The sequence below is a fragment of the Chamaea fasciata genome, unplaced genomic scaffold (assembly GCF_029207755.1).
Source record: "Chamaea fasciata isolate MVZ Bird 193981 ecotype frontalis unplaced genomic scaffold, bChaFas1.0.hap1 SCAF_10, whole genome shotgun sequence".
NCBI classification, from domain to species: domain Eukaryota; kingdom Metazoa; phylum Chordata; class Aves; order Passeriformes; family Sylviidae; genus Chamaea; species Chamaea fasciata.
This window is the reverse complement of record NW_027094095.1, coordinates 30,759,721-30,777,751: the sequence shown is the minus strand read 5'-3', so window position 1 is coordinate 30,777,751 and position 18,031 is coordinate 30,759,721.

Here is an 18,031-nt window from a genome sequence, read left to right as displayed (position 1 = left end):
TCTGTCCCCACAGCCCACCCATCCCTGTCAGTCCCTCCTCCATGGCAGAGCCGGGCCTCCTGCTCCTCTTGGTGACCACTCTGCTGCACTTTGTCAGGGATCCTGCCTGACAGCCATCCTCCAAACCTGTGTCCATCCCAGCCACACCAACCACGGCATTCCTCCCACGAGCCAGCAGGAACTCCCTTTCCTCTGCTGCCCTGCAGACTGACTTGGAAGCAGTGGCACTGCAGAGCCTCCAGTGCAGGAGGAGATCCTGGAAAGCAATCTTCCTCACACTAGGGTGCTGGCACGGAGGACAGCTGAGGAGCCTGGCTTTTTGCTTTCCTCACTCAAGGGTTCCTTTCTCCAGCTACTTCTTTTCCCCAAGCTGCCTGACTTTGGCAGAGCACCGTTTGCAATATCACATTGCATTAGAGTCCAAATATAGGCAAGTTCTTTTATTTTACATTATTATATTCCCTGGGGGGCTCCAAAGAACTTTACTGTTGAATAATGGTAATATTTAGAGCTTTATCATTACATCACACACTAGTGATACGTATATTTAAGCTGAAATTATTCACTTTTTCCACCTTGGCAAAGTTCACAGCCCCCCCGACTATCCTGTCGTTCCAGCCCAATTAAATGACATTAAACATATCCAAGCCTCTGACATGCCACACTCCTGGCAAGGACAGCAGTCACCCTGCTTGTAAACAGACAAAAAAAAATTATAAAAATTGGAACTTCCTCTGCAGCACCTGACCAAATGAAACTTTACACCAAAAGTAGAATTTCAGGAATTTCACTTCATCATAAAGGATGCAAAAGTGCAACCACCATCCCCGCAGAAGCATCCTCCAGCTAACACCAGCATTTTGTTGTTATTTACAAGAAATCACTGACAACAGCTCTCATTTATTCATTTCACTGCTGCTCCATTCATAAATGTGCAGATTCATTGACTTTCAATATCTCCTTGATTACAATGAAAAAGAAACAAGAAAAGCCCAACAAAGTCACTTCATCATTCAGCTGTTTGGTGCTGCCCCAGCCCCAAACCACCCAGAATTTCTTTGAGCTCAGCTCTAGGGAGTTGATTTCAAGACACAGCACGGGGTTTGCTAATTTTTAAAGGCAGGAACCTGGATGAAAGACGGCGTCTTAACAGTAAAATAACTGGATTTGCTACTTGTTTTGACAGGGAGGAGTCTGCCTGGGTGATCACCGTCACACCTCCACCTCTGGCCGGCCGGGTGTGAGACTCTCCAGCTGTGCCAGGGAAGGATTTCCCCCGGGAAGCAGCAGCACCATCACCGGGATACCCACCGGGATGGCCAGGGCGAGGGGACATCACACCACAAAACACCTCCGGCAGGCAGATTCCTAACAACTCCTTCTGGACACACAACACTTCACACGACAACCCTGCACACAACAACATCCAATTTGCAGCTGAGGATGACTGAGGGGTTTTTTGAGGGGGGTTTTTTTCGGGGAAGGAAAGGTTTACACTTTTTCTTTTGTCTGAGTTAACTTTCTACACGTTTCCGGCTTGCAAGACAATCGCTGTGTGCAAAGCAGCTGCACTTAGTTAGAGATTTTTTTAAAAGTTTTCGACTCCGAGGTGCTCTTTGGAGTCCCAGCAGACCGCTGGATTTCTACATCTGTTTCCAAAGAGCGGGATCCAGTGTCGCACCTCAGGGAAACTCTTTTTTTCCTCTCTCTTTGCCTGCTTAAATCCATACACACGAGCTTTAAAATACTCCCCTGCCTAACTCTCATTTGCAACCCTTTAAATCCCCGCGAGGACGTAATTAACACAGCAGTTTCAGCAGAAGTTAATTATGGAAACAAAGAAACGATGTCCCGAAGATAATTTGCTGCTACTTCAAGCCACTTTTGTCGAGAAATACAAGGCTACAACCTCAAACAGTGACATCTACCCTCATCCTCTTAGAGGCTTAAGGCAACAAAAGCATCTTGTTTGTTTTAAAACTCATTCCCGGATTGTGGCTGAAGCAGCAGCCCGTGACCCAGGGATGAAACAATTAACCACAGGGATTAATCAAGAGCTGGGGAACTTTATCTCACGACTTTCAAGGAAATCAGCAGCACCCCTACAATCTAAAAACACAATCTAGAGATCTGTGGGTTTGCCCCACGCTTTTAAAATGTTTTTCTGTCATTCACACTTCTTGCACTGTGACTCCTCACAAAGTTCCATGGTCTGGAAGAACAATAATCGAGCTGAGTTGGGAATATCCAGAGCCACACACTGAAAAAAAAAAAAAATCCAAGCTGGAGAGTTGCTGTTCCTTAAATTGACATTAACTTTGTGCTTTTATTTGGAACGCTCGGGCCAGCCCGTGAGCAGCCTTGGGAAGAGCACAAGTTAATGTACAAAGCTTTTTGGGGTTGTTCTGTTCCCTGCAAGGAAAGGTCACGGACAAAAAGGCAGCAGCAGGAGACAGTGGTCCACATTCTCTCCCTGAAAATGGCAGGGTTAAAGGGTAGGGACCGAAGGTTCTGTCTGGGCTGGGTTTCTGGTAGAGCAAATTCTATTTACCCAACCACTACAGCCACCTTAAAGAAATCCGTAAAACTTTTTTAGAACAGGATTTTCCTTTGTTTGGTTTTTTTTTTTTTTTTTTAATTGGTGTTGGGTGTTCAGGTTCCCATATTCTTCCACAAAACCTGGTATGTGGTTGGACATGTGGCAGATGTCTATCCATAAAAAAATAAATAAATCACTCGACCTGGCCATGAATCCACGCTGTAAGCATTTGCCAAAGATATTATTTAAAATACAGGAAATGTTTCATTGTGAAAAGTAACTGTGCATAATCACAGACCACAGTCCAGGCTGGAACATCACCTGGTCCAGCCTTTTGTGGGAAAGGGAGCGTGCCTGAGATTATCCAGCCTCATCTTGGAAACCTCCAGTCTTGGGGATTCCACCATATCCCTGGGGTGGTAATTCCGGTGAATTATTGTTCTCACTATTAAAAAAACCCTGCTTTCTTCTACTGAGCTGAAACCCCTCTTGGTGTAACTTGTACTAATGGCCTGTAATGACTACATTAATACTTAATGACTAATAATGACTATATTAATACATTCATGTACAGATGAATCCATGCTCTGACAGTTACTTCCCGGCAGAAATGGTCAGTTTCAGACCCGATGTGATCAGTTGTTTTATGTTAATGAAGTTTTGTTTTTCCCTTCCAGGCTCTTTGAAACATGCAAAAAAACCCAAAAAAACCTGGTATTGCCCTAAAGCTTTGAAATTATCTGAAAAAACAGGGGATAAATCGCCTTTTTGCCCCTTAAAAAAAAAATACAGCTATTTGTTAAGCATACACAGCATTCCCTTGAGACATTAGAAAACAACTTCTGAAATTTTTCCCATTGAGATGTCATGAAGAATTCCGACCTCAAGCTAGAACTCATCCAGCCATTGAATCTGCACCACGAGACTCCTGGGACACGGGGAATTCATTCCAACAGATCCGCTCCCCCACACACAGCCCCGGGAACAGCATCCTCAGGTGGAACACCGGCAGAAATCCAGGCACAGGGATATGACAAGAGAGTTACATCTGTCAGCCACAAGCAAATTTTTAAAGGCAGTTATCCCGCGGTATTTAAAAGTTGGGTTAAAATTTGGCTTTTTCGCCAACTCTCTCTCTTTAGCGTTCGCTTCCCCCCCCCCCCCCCCGCTTTTTATGTGAATATTATAAATTGCAATATCATTGAATAAATTATAAAATGTTAAAGGCAGGCACACGATCAACCAGCACTTCTCAGGGGTGGGTTGTGATTGAAGTACCCACCACAGAACGCTGTGGAGGAGCCGGAGCTCGCGTACATCCAACTCTCAGCGAAACTCTCGAGCAGGGCGCCCAAAAACACTGCTCACTTTTTACTGACTTGGCCTGAAGGAATCAGTCCTTGCCCGATTCCAGCCTCCCCAACTCCAAGGTCCCTTTATGCCTGGGCTGCGCGGTGTTTCACGCATAAACCCCTCGCGAAAAGGCTGGGATCAGAACCCTTGATGAAGCAGAAGGATCGCGGGATAAATACCGCTCAATAAAAGCAAAACGGCGACGCTTTCTTTCGGTTGAAAAGAAATAAATAGATAGATGAATAAACAAACATTTTTGAGGGATACGGGGGGGGGGGGGGGGGGGGAGATGGCAAAGCACGCCCCGAGAGCCAGATCCAAGGGACAAGTCCCGTGTGCGATAACACACCTCGGGCACCATCAATCACGGACCGCAAAGCGGGACCGCCTGGCAGTGCTTACGCTGGGAACGCTCACTGGCCGGCCCCAACACTTGGAAAGAGCTTTATTTATTTTTTTTTTAAACGAAGCAATTAAACACAGACCGAGCATCAAACCCAGAGCTGGTTAACGGGGGGCTCCCCTCGGTGCCGGCCCGGCTGCTCTCACCCCAGCCGGGACCGTCCGCCCTTACCTTGCGTGGCGTCCCCGGGCTCGGCGCGGCTGCCCGCCCGCAGCAGCAGCAGCAGCGGGAGCAGCAGCGGGAGGCTCCCGTCCGCGCCGCCCGGCTGCTGCATTCCTGAGCCGGCGCTGCTCCCGCATCCACCGCGGGGCCGCCGCTGCTCCGTCCCGCGCTGTGCCGGCGGGCGGGCGGGCGGGGAAGGCGGCGCGGGCGGGCGGGCGGGGAGGGAGCGGGGCCGGCACCGCCGCCCTCAGCCCTCGGCCCTCAGCCCTCAGCCCTCAGCCCTGCCCGCGCTGCCCGGCCCCGCAGCGCCCCCGCGCGGCCGCGGAAACCGCCCGCCGCCGCCATTTTGTCCCCGCGCCGCGGAGCCGCCCTCAGAGCCGGCCCGGGCCGGGACGGGACGGGAGCCGCTCTCAGGGCAGCGCTGGGGGCCGATCGCTGCCCTTCCCCGGGGTCGGTCCCTGTGGGGGATCGCTTCTCTTCCCCAGGGTCGGTCCCTGTGGGGGATCGCTTCTCTTCCCCAGGGTCGGTCCCTGTGGGGGATCGCGTCCCGTCCCCAGGGTTGGTCTCTGTGGGGGATCGCGTCCCGTCCCCAGGGTCGGTCCCTGTGGGGGATCGCGTCCCGTCCCCAGGGTTGGTCTCTGTGGGGGATCGCGTCCCGTCCCCAGGGTTGGTCTCTGTGGGGGATCGCGTCCCGTCCCCCGGATCAGTCCTTGCGAGGGATCCCCTTCCCTTCCCGAGGGTCTATCCCTGCGGGGGGATCCCCTTCCCTTCCCGAGGGTCTATCCCTGCGGGGGGATCCCCTTCCCGAGGGTCTATCCCTGCGGGGGGATCCCCTTCCCGAGGGTCGGTCCCTGCGGGGGGATCCCCTTCCCTTCCCGAGGGTCTATCCCTGCGGGGGATCCCCTTCCCTTCCCGAGGGTCGGTCCCTGCGGGACTGTCGCACTTTCCACAGAATCGCCCTGCGGGATTATCGAGTGCAGCCCGTGAGCGGACTCAGAGTCACAGAATGGAGTTGGAAGGGAGCACTGCGGGTGATCTGGTCCAGCCTTCCCTTCTCCAACAGCCCGGAGCACATGGCATGGGATTGTGTCCAGAGGGTTCTGGAATATCTCTAGTGAGGGAGACTCCACACTCTTCTCTGGACAATCCGTTCCTGTGCATGGTCATCCACACTGGAAGGGTTTCCATCCCTTCCCGAGGCTCTGCCCCACATCCAGTGCCCGCAGTCTGGGATTGCTGCACTTGGAGGGGCACACTTTTCACAGAACCACAGAAATGTTGAGCTTGGAAAAGACCTCCAAGACCATCAAGTCCAACCTCTGATCGATCCCCACCTTGTCGAGCAGCCCAGACCCCAAATATGCTTTTCCCTCTCTCTGGTGCTTGGAAAACGAGATTTTGGGCAGGAGGGTTGGAGTTCCCTTTTTGCTGGATTTGGAGGACACTGCCAAAGCTGGTTGAAGCTCCTAGGAGTGATAACTATTTTCCATCCAGGAGAATGATCACATTCCTGGGATTCTTAGATTAGGTTTAGGATTTCAAAAGTCAGCAACTGTTTAATAAAAAGCTCATAAGCAGAGTGGAAACAAGGACAAGATTAAAGGAGTTTCCTCCTCACTTCCTGCTAGATCAGATCCCTTAGGCTTTTCTTCTGCCATATGAATCTTGTATTTCTTGTCAGACACTAATAGAGTTTCAAGAGGAGGAAGAAACCCAGATAAACATCTGGCAGCGTGTTAGGGAAGGAGTTTGAGATCTGGAACCACCTTCTCCTGACACATACAAACATGCACATGTACCTCCTCTCACCAGCCAGGAAAAGGATGAGAGGTTATCCGCTTCCAGGGAAAACTGACCGATAAACAAACATGGATGGAATGGACAAGGCGAGCCAAGCTTGACGTGGTTTGGGAGCTGGTGTGACACATGAAGGGGCTGTCAGCTGCTGGGACCTGAGCGCTCGTGTTTCTGCCACTTTAGGTCCTTGAAGTGATGTAAATAACGAACAGAAGCACCACCCCTAATCCAGGTGAACGGGCACAGCTCCAGCCAGGATCATCAGGCGAGTTCATGGTGGTGAGGCAGGTCTGAGACCAGGCTGAGAACCAGCAACAGCTCAGGGGCCCTTCCTCAGGAGCCGCTCCAGCAACTCGGGACGTTCTGGCCCTGGGACATGGGGCAGTGGCTGCCAGCAGGTCCGTAGGGATAAGACAGGTCTGAGGTGAGGCAGGGAACGGACAGGGATGAGGTGAAGCCGGGAATGGGGCAGGTCTCAGGTGAAGCCGGGAATGGGGCAGGTCTGAGGGCCAGCAGGGAAGTCGGGCCGTGCACCAGCAGGCTCCATAGCCCTGCGCAGGATGCTGCGGGGACAGGCTCCAGGGACCAGGGCTGAGCTTACAGAGAGCCCCAGGCAGGTTGGGTGGGACTCATTGAGAGCGCTGAATGCCCCCAGGGGCCTGACGCTTCTCCCGGAGACAGGGAATACCGGGAATACCGGAGCTGTGCCAGCGGGAAGGTCAGGCCATGCAGCTGGGATTGCGGTGCTGCCACACCAGCCCAGGCTTGCCTGCCCTGACCCTCTGAAGTGACATTCCAGGTTACTTCTGACTGACCTAATACCTCTTGCGCTTCCTTGTGTTCCCCCAGGCAATTCCATTCGATGAACCCTCTGGTGAGAGGGAATGGGAGCGATGTTCCCCCGGATCAGCAGCTGGGAGCGGTTCCCCACAGCTGCCAGAGTGCTGGGTGCAGCAAAGGTGAGGGGAGCCCTTCTGCAGGGTCTCCACTGAACCACTGCTCTTGGCAGCAACTGCTGCTACACCTCTTCAGCTGCAACACAAAAGGGTTTCCTTCATCTCTCTGAAGCAACATGTCCATGAGATCCAGATTCCCCTGAGCTGGGCACAGGGATAACGCACTAAAGATACAAAAAAAATCCGTGGCAGATGCAGAAACTAAATGCAGATTCTCCAAGTTCCCGTTTAGCTTCGAAGTTTCAGCTCCATGCAGCGTGAGAGGATAAATCATTTATAATTAAAAAACAAACCGCTTATTTTTAGCTGCAAATCTACCAAAGTGCATGCAATTAGCAGATATAAATCACTTCCTGGCTCGCAGGCTGCTCAGCACAGCACAGCACATAAATGAAAGTTAAAACATACGTTTGGGGAATACGTGGTACATCTGCTCTCAATCTGCAGCATTTGGAAATCAATACAAATATTCTCCCTGCTTTAACATGCTGCAGTCTGTCATCCCACAGTGGAAGGGCTAAAAATACATTAAACAAAGGAACTGGAGTGGACACGGCCCTAAAGAGCCCAAAATGGATGGCACAGGGTATCCACAGTGAGCTGGTGGCGAAAAGAATTCCAGGTAGGGACAAGCACTGCCTTGGGAGGACAAATGGGAGTTTCTCCTCCGTGGTCTCAGGATATTTGGGAGATGAAGTGCACACATAAAGCTTCAGAAGGCGACTCTGGGGAGCAGAACCAACCATTTGATCCATGGCCACATATTTTAAAACAACGACAGGCTTGTAGTCAATATCTTTGTGGAATTAGGTCCCGCAGGGAAAATGTATTATCCACAAAACTTTTTATTCGTCTTTTCTATTTCTTTTTTTCCTTTTTTTTTTTTTTTTTAATGAAAAGATAGCAAAGAAGCTGTCTGGGAATGATTTGTAAGTACAATAAACCTCACAAGAGGATGATAAGCAAAGCATTGTAAGAGAATCGTGTCAGAAGTACAGCAAAATAAAAGAGAAACATTACACATTTGTAGTTACTGACAATGTGTGTTCTTAAGTATCATGTCACATTAGAAAAGAATCCTTGTTTTCCTTTCCAGCTCTCACTAATATTCCTATTAATCTGTACCAGATTTTTTGATTCCACCATTTGAGGCCACATCAATCATCCTTTGCCCCCTTGAAATTCAACTGGAATTACACCAGCGTGTTCAGACTTCCAGAGTGGAAGTGAGGGTGCAACTCTCCTGGAAAGACCCAGTGTAAATCTGATTTCACCATGGGTTTTCAAATCATAAGGTAGAAAACAGCAATTGCTGTTACATTTAAAGGTGGAAGATTTAGACAAAACTTACACCGAGTTCTTTAGGAAAAGAATTCTGTCCAACTCAGGTGAGAACATTGTGCCAGCTTTATTTCCCAGTGGAGTTTCAGGAGCAAGTACAGCATAAATAACGTGTTTCTTTAAAAGGGGCAGGAGAGACGAGAATAAATCGTTTCATCCTGAAGGCAGCGGGTCAGGAGGTGCATTTGTGCCAGTCTTTGCAACAGCTCCGTCTCCTCAGGTGGGATTTTTCCTTTCTTTTGAGAGGAAAGCAAAGGCTCAGCAGCCATAGGGAGCGTGGCAGGGAACCGTGTGGGGTCAGGGAGCACTGTGGGGACAGGGGTGGCCCAGGGGAATGGCCCAGGGAGCATCAGGAGCTGCAGGCCAGCCTGGCTCAGATAATTTCCTTCAGTCTGTGCTCTGGGAGCACTTTGAAAATTGGCGGAAAGCTACGGAAAAGATGAAAGGGAAAGCCTTGAAATAGACCACAATTCTTTCATGTGTGGATTACACTGGAATTTTATATATATAAAAATAAATATACATATATTTATGTCTCAGGAAGACTCTGTTCTTTACATCCCTGAATTCCATAGGGATCTCTCACACATAATGTCACCCTTGTGGTAAAGGGAGGGTGACAATGGGACACAAACACCAGCAACTATTTAATAACATATGCAAATATCGGCACGCTTATTACACGTTAGTTTTGTTGTTGTTATGACTTTGTTCTTTGAACTGGCAGCCCAGCCTTTCATGACAGTTGACATCCATTGTGCTGGGCACTTTGGAATCGTTCGTTGAAGGCGCAGTCAGTGGGAGAAGTTTGTGACAGCAGCAATTCCAAACCCTCACCCAAGCTGGGCATTCACACTTCAGGTGCTGAGCTTTGTAGTTATCCTTAAAGGAAATTACAATTATTGTATGTCTTTCTCATTAGCTCCTGGGAAAGAAGGACGTGGATTTACAGCTCAGTTTGGACAGGACCAAGTTGTCCTTTTGCAAAACGTCTCGGGTAATTTCAGGTGAAATTGCCCCTTAACTTCCAAGTTCCTCACGCAGAGTTTGTTTGCTTCTTCCAAAAGGAATCAACCAACCCAATCCTCAAAAAATGATTCAAAGAGAAGGTTTTTAGGGCAATACTTTGGAGAACTGAACCAATATTACACCCAAATGTCACAATCCATCACTTCCCACCACTTCCCAGCCCTTCCTGCCAGGAAGGACCCCACAGCATCTTTAGAGGGAACAAGGAGAGTTCATCACCTTCCTAAACATTCTCATCTTTGTGGCCAGGCACATGAGGCAGTAAAACAATCACAAGAGGAAGGAGAACATCACCATTTTTTCAGGAGAAAAAGAGATTCCGGGGCTGGTGGTTTGACAGGTTAATAAGAAGGCCCCTAGTCAGCCTTTACAATTTATTTACTTACAAGTCTACACAGGGATTTGGCATCTTAAACAGGTTTTTATTCCGTCAGCATTTCATTTCACCTCTAAGGCCTCCAGTGAGGACAGACATGGGGATCCACAGGTGGAATTTGCATGGAAGTTAGCTGGGGGTTGGCAAAGCCCTGATAGCAGGGTTTAGCTATCAGCTTTATAGGCTTGTACTGTCCTATCTAACATCTCGTATTTTCCACTCATTTTGCATGTAAAACTTTTATTGCTCTCAGCAGGAGTTTAGCCCAGCACTAACCCAGAGATGTGCCCCAACACGAGCTGAGGTGCCCCGTTCACTTGGAACGATTTGGCTGCTCTAAATCTTCCTTGGCCAATGTTTGGTTTAGTTCCCCCATAAACCTCGTCTGCTGCTGGATTTATATATTTTGGCTCCTTTTATTTTGTCTCTGGTGGCTGAATTTGCCGTGGGCTGAAGTGACTGCGGTCCCACTCCCAGCAGCAGAGCTGCAGCACAGTGGGGATTTCTCCTTGTGTAAATACAGGAGTTTGTCTGGCTGAGGGCACCGACCTGGTGGGGTTTCAGTGAGATCCCCGAGGGTTCAGCACCTCCAGGGAGAAATTCCAGCCCCAAGAGTGGCTGTGGTCCCCTCTCTATGGCCCTTTGTCCCAGTCTCAGCACACAGTGCAGCTGCTTATCTCCTTGGGAATCACAAACGCTAAAATGCTTGTTTTCCTGTGTTATGAAAGCTCACTTCTATCTGCAACAATGAATTATGTCAATTGTGAGGATGATGAAGATGTTTTCTGCCTCTAAAGCTCTGTGAAATTTATCTTTCTCTCACATGGGTGTGGGGGTTTTAAATAAAGTAGTATTTCAATAATGGCTTCAGTGGGGGTTTTTAAAATTATTTTTCCTCTATTTAGAGTTGATTTTTTTTTTTTTAATCCATTTCAATTCCAGTGAAAATGGCTCTGATCTGATAAAGGAGATGAAGTCACTGCACAGGCTTACTATTTTATTTCCATAAGGTTTGAAAGTTTTGTTCCCTGCAGTGTTTTGGAGCCCAGGAGTATTCATCTGTTTTGTAAAAGGAAAGTTCTACGGAACAACATTTGGTCACTGTTGTCTGAATTTCATTATTCCGCTCTCCAGACTAGCAGAGGGGAAAAGTGCAAGTTAGCTGGGTCACAGTCTGAAATGTGAGAGCAGTCAACTTTTTCTGAAGTTTATGGGAATGAAAGGAAATCTAATACTGTTCAAAAGAAAGATTTAAAGTTGCATCATGTGCAAACAATCGGAGAAGTTTAATCCCGAGGTCTCGGGTTATTTGGTAACTTACACGACCATTTGTCAGCCTGCAAAAAGATGAAGTTGGCTTTGCCTCTGTTAACAGTTGGCCTCTGTTTTGGCGCGGGTTTTTGCAGTGCCAAAGGAACAAACAGGAGCTGTAGTGGGTTTATAGAGCTCTGCTCGTTCTATTCTTCTGCAGCCTTTCAGCTGCTGCCGCTCTGCTCGGCTCCTCGGGCTCTCCCCCTGCTCGGGGAACACGTGCTGACAAGCCTTTCATGGCACAGGGGCTGCAGGGCCTGACAGCTTCTCAGACTCCTCAAAAGTCTGAATACATATCCATAATTTAACCTTTACCTCTCAGCCCGCTCCAGGCCTCATCCATCTCTTTGTGTGTGGAATAAAAGCCCTGGGACCCCGGGATGTGACTGAATACATGGTGTTTTGTGATGTTTCCAGTGTATCATTTATGCTAAAAAGATGTTGATTGAAACGTTCTTTACGTTTAGATCAGTTTCTGTGGAGCAAATTGAAGTGAAAAATCTACAGAGCTTTGAATGCATAAAAATTAGGGGAACTTTTTCCGGAGCGTCCCAGCACAAATTCCATCAAATAACTCTTAGCAAAGCCTCTTGCTGTTAGGAAAATTCTCAGGAAATGCAGCCTGAGCCTCCCTGTATCATCTCCATCTCCCTGGATTTGGCAACTGCGCCTTCTGTGTTTGGCCACCACTCTACAGACACTTAAAATAACGGGAATCTTTATTAAAGGGGAGGGAAAATGGTGTCAAAACAAAGACAGCTTGGTTTTGAAGGACATTTGAAATATTGTTTTGAGGGAGTAACTTTTAAGAAGATCTTTGGGGTGTGTCCATGCCATGGAACTGGACAAGCTGAGGTTTAATCATTTACCTCAGGATAGAGCCTCTTTCCCTGCATTTCTCAATACATTTCAGTTATAAGTTGCCTTTACCAGCTCTGAAAAGAGGGGTTGATGTGGTTTCTTTTTCGCCTGACCATTCAGTAACTCCTCAGACATCCATGCTGGAGCTTGTGAAGCCTTGTGTTCCCACACAGAACTGCAGGAAAGAAACGAAATCTAGAGAGGAGAAATGCTGTGCATGGAGAAGGTGGCAATGTGGAAAATGGTGAAGGAGGCCAAAAAGGAGGAGAGGCCGGAAGCAAAGAAGGGGAAAAGGAGAGGAGAAGAAACTGTGAATAGAAGATGAAAATCCAGTGTGCAAGCACGGAGTTAAAACTGTTGTGCACAACTGGGAGGAATTAGTGCGCAGTGACAGGAATCTGCTGCACTTCCCTGGATGTAAAAAGCAATTCCTGTGAAACCCCAGTGGTGTTTGCTGTTTCCATCAGCCCAGTTGTCAGTCAGCAGGAGCTGAGGTGCGCTCTGAGCCTCCTTCCACACACAATGAACTTCACAGACATCCCTGAGCACATTCAGTTACTTGGTGGCTCTTCAATCCCTCTATCTAAAACTGAGCAATGCAGCTCAGCTGCTTTTTATAAGACATTTATAACAGTCACTTCAAACATACAGCAACATACAAGAGCTGCTTAAAAACTGCCTTTGATTCCCTTGATAGAGAGTTCACCAGGGCAGCCAGGGAGCTGAAACCACAAATGGCTAGTTTCACTTTTGCTGCTGTTTCATTTAATTTGATCTATCCCATCTTCCTCTCTTTTTTTAAAAAATTTTTTTTTTGAGAAAGCAGCAAAATGCCTTACCTTGCTCATTCTGCCATAAATATTCTCAGTGATAAATGCCTGAAATGCTGCCAGGAGCTGCCCTGTCCCACCTGCTGCTGGGAGGGAGACACTAATTAACAGTCCTGTACGTGTTGCACATTTTTGCTTGGCAATAAATTAAAAAAAAAAAATAAATTGCTTCATTTTACATTCGATTTTTTTTTCTATTCTCCATACAACCTGAATATTCAACTTATGCAATAGCAACAATTTAATCAGGAGGACACTGAAAGCTGAAAACCAGCGACCTCTTGAAACTGGAGGGAGCTCAGGTACTCCTGAAAAGGGCCCTGAACTGCCTTTTAGCATTCCAATAAAGTCCCATTTAGCAATTTAAATAACACCTACATCCTAATTAACTTCTTCAGCCTTAGCTGCACATTACTGAGGCTGTCATTTTGCTTTGGAAAAGGCTGTGCTTCACCCTGAACGTCGTAGGTAACTGAAACTAGGCAGGACCATCATTTAAATTCATATTTATGTATTTTTTTCCTCTGTCATCCGAGTGGTCAAAGTCTCAAACAGAGACAGAGGAACTTCTTACGAAGGGAGAGACACCTCTAAACTGCCGCTGAGTCAAATTAACCCCCAGCACTGTTCAAAAATCGCATTATTCCCTTTTGGAGGAGCTGAGCAGCCCATTAATGCCCTCATAAAGCGTCTCCTTTGAGGCTGAGTGTAATTACAGAGTGTTGTAGCACTTTTATCTCTGGGCTGCACTGGCACAGGGCGGATTTGTAGTGTCTGTGTCAGGTTTTTTTACCCAGACAGGTGACCCTGGAGGAGAAGGCAAAGTGCTGAGCCTCGGTGCTGCCAGGACCAACCATCCCAGTGCTCCCTGTTCCCATTCCCGAGGCTCTCCCAGCACGGAGAGGTTCGTGGTGTGGTGGAGGCACACACATGACCGGGGATTTCGGGATTTCAGGCCAGAAACAACAGCAGCACTCTGCTTGTGAACTTCCTCCGCTCCTCCACTTCCCCGCAGCTGCCCCCGGAGTCTCCCAGGAGCGCTGGATAAACACGGAGTCAATGACTCAAAGCTCTGCACACTCACTCGCTCTGACACGGGGCTTGCTTGGCCTTTTATTCCTTCCAAAACTCACCTTTTTTTCCCCCTTCCTTTGTGCTCTGGATGCGAGGAGGGATGAGAAATAGCAGAGGAGGGACTGTGGGGAACTGTGGGGACACCCGAGAGTCACCGTGGGGCACCTGGAGGGAGCAGGGCATGGAATGTCCTTCCAGGTGGCTGTCACAGAGGAGGGGAGGGAGCTGGATGGACCTGAATTGATGCAAAGTCTTTCTAAGCCATGAAGTGCAGCCAGACTCCTCCAGTGCTCAGCTCGTCCTGGCTGCTTCCAGGAAGGTCAAAATTATGGCAAACAGAATGTGCCACAGGCAGGACTTTTCACCAGCCTTTGCCTTGCTGTGGTAAAAGGGCCTTGAAGCTCATCCATTTCCACGGGCAGGGACCCTTTCCACTATTCCAGGGTGCTCCACACCCCATCCAGCCTGGCTCTGGATATTTCCAGGGATCCAGGGGCAGCCACAGTTTCTCTGAGCACCCTGTGCCGGGGCCTGCCCACCCTGCCAGGGAACAATTCCTGCCCAAGATCCCGTCTAAATCTCCCCATTTCTATCTTAAAGCCATTCCCTGTGTCCTGTCCCTCCATCCCTTGTCCCCAGTCCCTGTGCAGCTCTCCTGGAGTCCCTTCAGGCCCTGCCAGGGGCTCGGAGCTCTCCCTGGAGCCTTCCCTTCTCCAGGTGAGCATTCCCAGCTCTGTCAGGGCTGAGGGCAGCAGCCCTGGGAGCATCTGATCCCCATCATCATTCACATCCATCCCAGCAGCTGCGGCCTTGGCCGCTCTCACACGGCATCACACGAGGAGCCTGGATGCATTTCAGACCTGGGCTGTTGCTCCTCACCAGGATTCCTCATCCTAATTAAAAGTTAATTAGTTCCCTGCAATCAAGCTGTACGTGTGGAGCTGAGCGTTGAGCCCAGAGGAGAGTTCACAGGTGCGGGTGGGGTGCTGGGAGCAGCAGGGTCAGCACTGACCTGTTTCCACTTCCCAGAATGGGGAATAGGGCTCTTATCCCTGTGGATCCTGGCTCATAGTCACAGCCTGTGAAAACAAAGGCAGTGAAACCAAATCCTTCAAATCCTTCTCTGGTCTGGAGCTTTTATCCTTTCCACTCTCCATGTATTCCACCCCTCTGCTCCACATCCTGATCCTGTCCCATTCTTACCACTCCTCCCTGACCTGGTCCTTCACCTTCAGCCTTTGGCCCCAGCCCGGCCCTGATTTTTTCTGGTCCCAGAATTTCTGGGATCTTCCCGGAGACTCTCGCATCTGGGGAATGTGAGGGAACACCAAGGGAAGGGATGACACAAACTCTTCTGGTGGTGGTGAAGAAGCAGAGACACTGGAATGTGCTGATGGCCCCACATCCCTGCTCAGTGTCTGAGAACTGGGGGAACAAATGGGATTTGATTTCATTCAATAATTGCTTTAGTTCATCTGCTGCCACTTTCTCCACCTGAGCCTGGGCACAGCTGTCAGTGCTGTGATGGGAACATGCCAAAGAACTCTGCTTTTTCAGTGGTACCTGGAAGTTTGGCCCAAAACTCTACGTGCTGGAGATCTGGGGATTAGATTTTGGATTTTATCACGTGGAATTACCCCATCAATAACAGCACTGGGCAGAGTTTTCCTGAACTGTTTCAGGTAGTCTCAAACCTGTGGTTTGTGCCAATATTTCTGCGTGGGAGCCCATCCTCAGGGAGCAGCTGGGCAGGCTGTGCACTCACCAAGGCTTCAGGAACACAGGAATTGTGACTGAATCCCAGGATTATTGATGAGGTGTGGCAAGACCCTGCCTTGGCTGGAGGTGACCCAGAGACTCTTTACCAATGCTGCCATCTAGAGAGAAACACTCCATCTCCAGAGTGGGAAATCCTCCAGAAAACCAGGATTTCAGGGCTTTAGTGCCTCGAGCACAGGGGTTCAACCATCCCCCTTGTGCTGGCAGTCACCCTGGACTCAGCCAGCTCAACTCCTGGCCATGGCACCTCTGCACAGCCAGCCAGGCTGGGACAAGGGATTCCGGAGCACAGTTTGGGGCTGGGCTGAGCTCTGCTCTGGGCTGGGCTGTGGCTGCTCTTCCCTGGAAGCTCCTGGGATGTGTTTCCATCTCTGTGCAAACTGCGCCCAGAAATGAGATCCTGCCTTACGTAAAGGTTACAACTGAGACATCTGGATCTCATCGGGCTCCTCCGGGACAGGAGTCCTGAGCTTTGGCCTGGAGAGAGGCAGAGAAAGAGCAGGAGTCATTTTTCATGCAAATCTCCATCTGCAGAGGGGCTGGGTCTCTGCAAACCCCTCCTTTGGCAAAGGCAGCTCATCCAGTGCTGCATGGACTGACCGTGCTCCCCTGTTCTTGCACTGTCCCTGCCCTGGAAGGGATCCACTAGGATCCAGCCCAGGGGTGAAAGTGGATTTCCTGAGAAAATCAGGACTGTCTGAACCTCGGGAGTCTCCTGTACCTGGAGCTGCAGCAGCTGTCCTGAACTCTCCCTGCGTGTGCCGTGCAGTCAGGGCTGCTGCCAAGAGCTGCATCCTGCTCAGTGACCCAGGCAAATCCACCCACAGGGATCTCTGGCCAGCAGCCACAGCATCACACAATCATTGAGGCTGGAAAAGCCCTCCCAGACCACGGAGTCTGGCTGTTCCCCAGCACTGCAAATCCCACCACTAAACCATGTCCCCAAGTGCCACATCCAGGTGGCTTTTAAACCTTTCCAGGGATGGGGACTCAGCACTGCCCTGGGCAGCTGTGCCAGGGCTGGACAGCCCTTTTGGGGAAGAAATTTTCAGAAATCTTCCCAAATATCCAACCTAAACCTCCCATGGTGCAACTTCCTCATGTTGAGCTGCTGGGGTTGGAGAGGAGCCCAATCCCCGGCTGGTTCCAGGGTCCTGTCAGGGAGCTGTGAGAACATTTCCCCATGGCACAAATGGCACAAAGCTCCAAATGCCGTGAGCCAGAGAGGCAAGGGCTGCACAGGCACAAATCGTCACAGGGGGAACAGTTTGGGCTCTGCTTTGCAGCTCCTGTAGCTGTGGTGGGAAGGAGCAGCTGGAGGAACTGAGCTCAGATAAAGCCATGAGAGCACAGGAAATTTGGCCTCTCATTCTGAAGGTGCCGAAAGAAGTTGGGAGCCCCAGGAGGGGAAAGCTGTGTGTCAGCAGCGAGCTGTTAGCACCAGTCAGCACCAGGATGGGCAGAGAGCAGCTTTTAGCACAGCTTGACTGAAAAACACTCCCAGTTCCATTAGGAGGAACCCAGCGCTGACCTGCTTTAACAAGAGGCCAACCATAAACTCCGGGGTCACTTGTTCACACAATGCAGCCGGATTGGTTTTCCCCCACTAATCCCAGCTTCCTGGTGTAGTGCTCTGCAGCCAGCAGTGAGGGAAACCTCTGGAACAATCCTGCCAAGGGAAGCACTGGGCAGGCACAGGACCACAGGAGAACACAGCTCTGCCAGCCTCCCTCTGCTTTTATTTGCATCTGCATTTTGAGGGGTTTTATCCGCCCCACAGCAGAGCAACTCCCCCAGCAGAACTGTCAGTGCAGATGGAGCAGCAGAGACCCCTCACCTGTGCACAGGTGAGATTAAAAAACCCCTTTTGTGAGCACATCCAGTCTCCCTTGGAAGTGGTGCTGGCAGGTCTGGAGGAGGATGGGATGTTCCACATTCCTGGATAATGGAGCTGCTCCCTCAGGCCTGCCCAGGGGCACAGCCCAAGTTTCTGCCCTGGGAAGAAGGTGAGATGGGGCACGGGGATTGCAGGATTTAGGTGACAAAGACAAGCAAACCAAGAGGGGACAGGATCTAAACTCATGCAACTAATGTGAATGTTTCCAGGAAAAGGGCAGGAAGGTGCAGCTGTACAGCTCTAACATCAAACCAAGCTACAGCTGTCTCCAAAGTGACCCTCTCTGTGCCCTTGGATAAGATATTGCACATTAATGCCTGCAA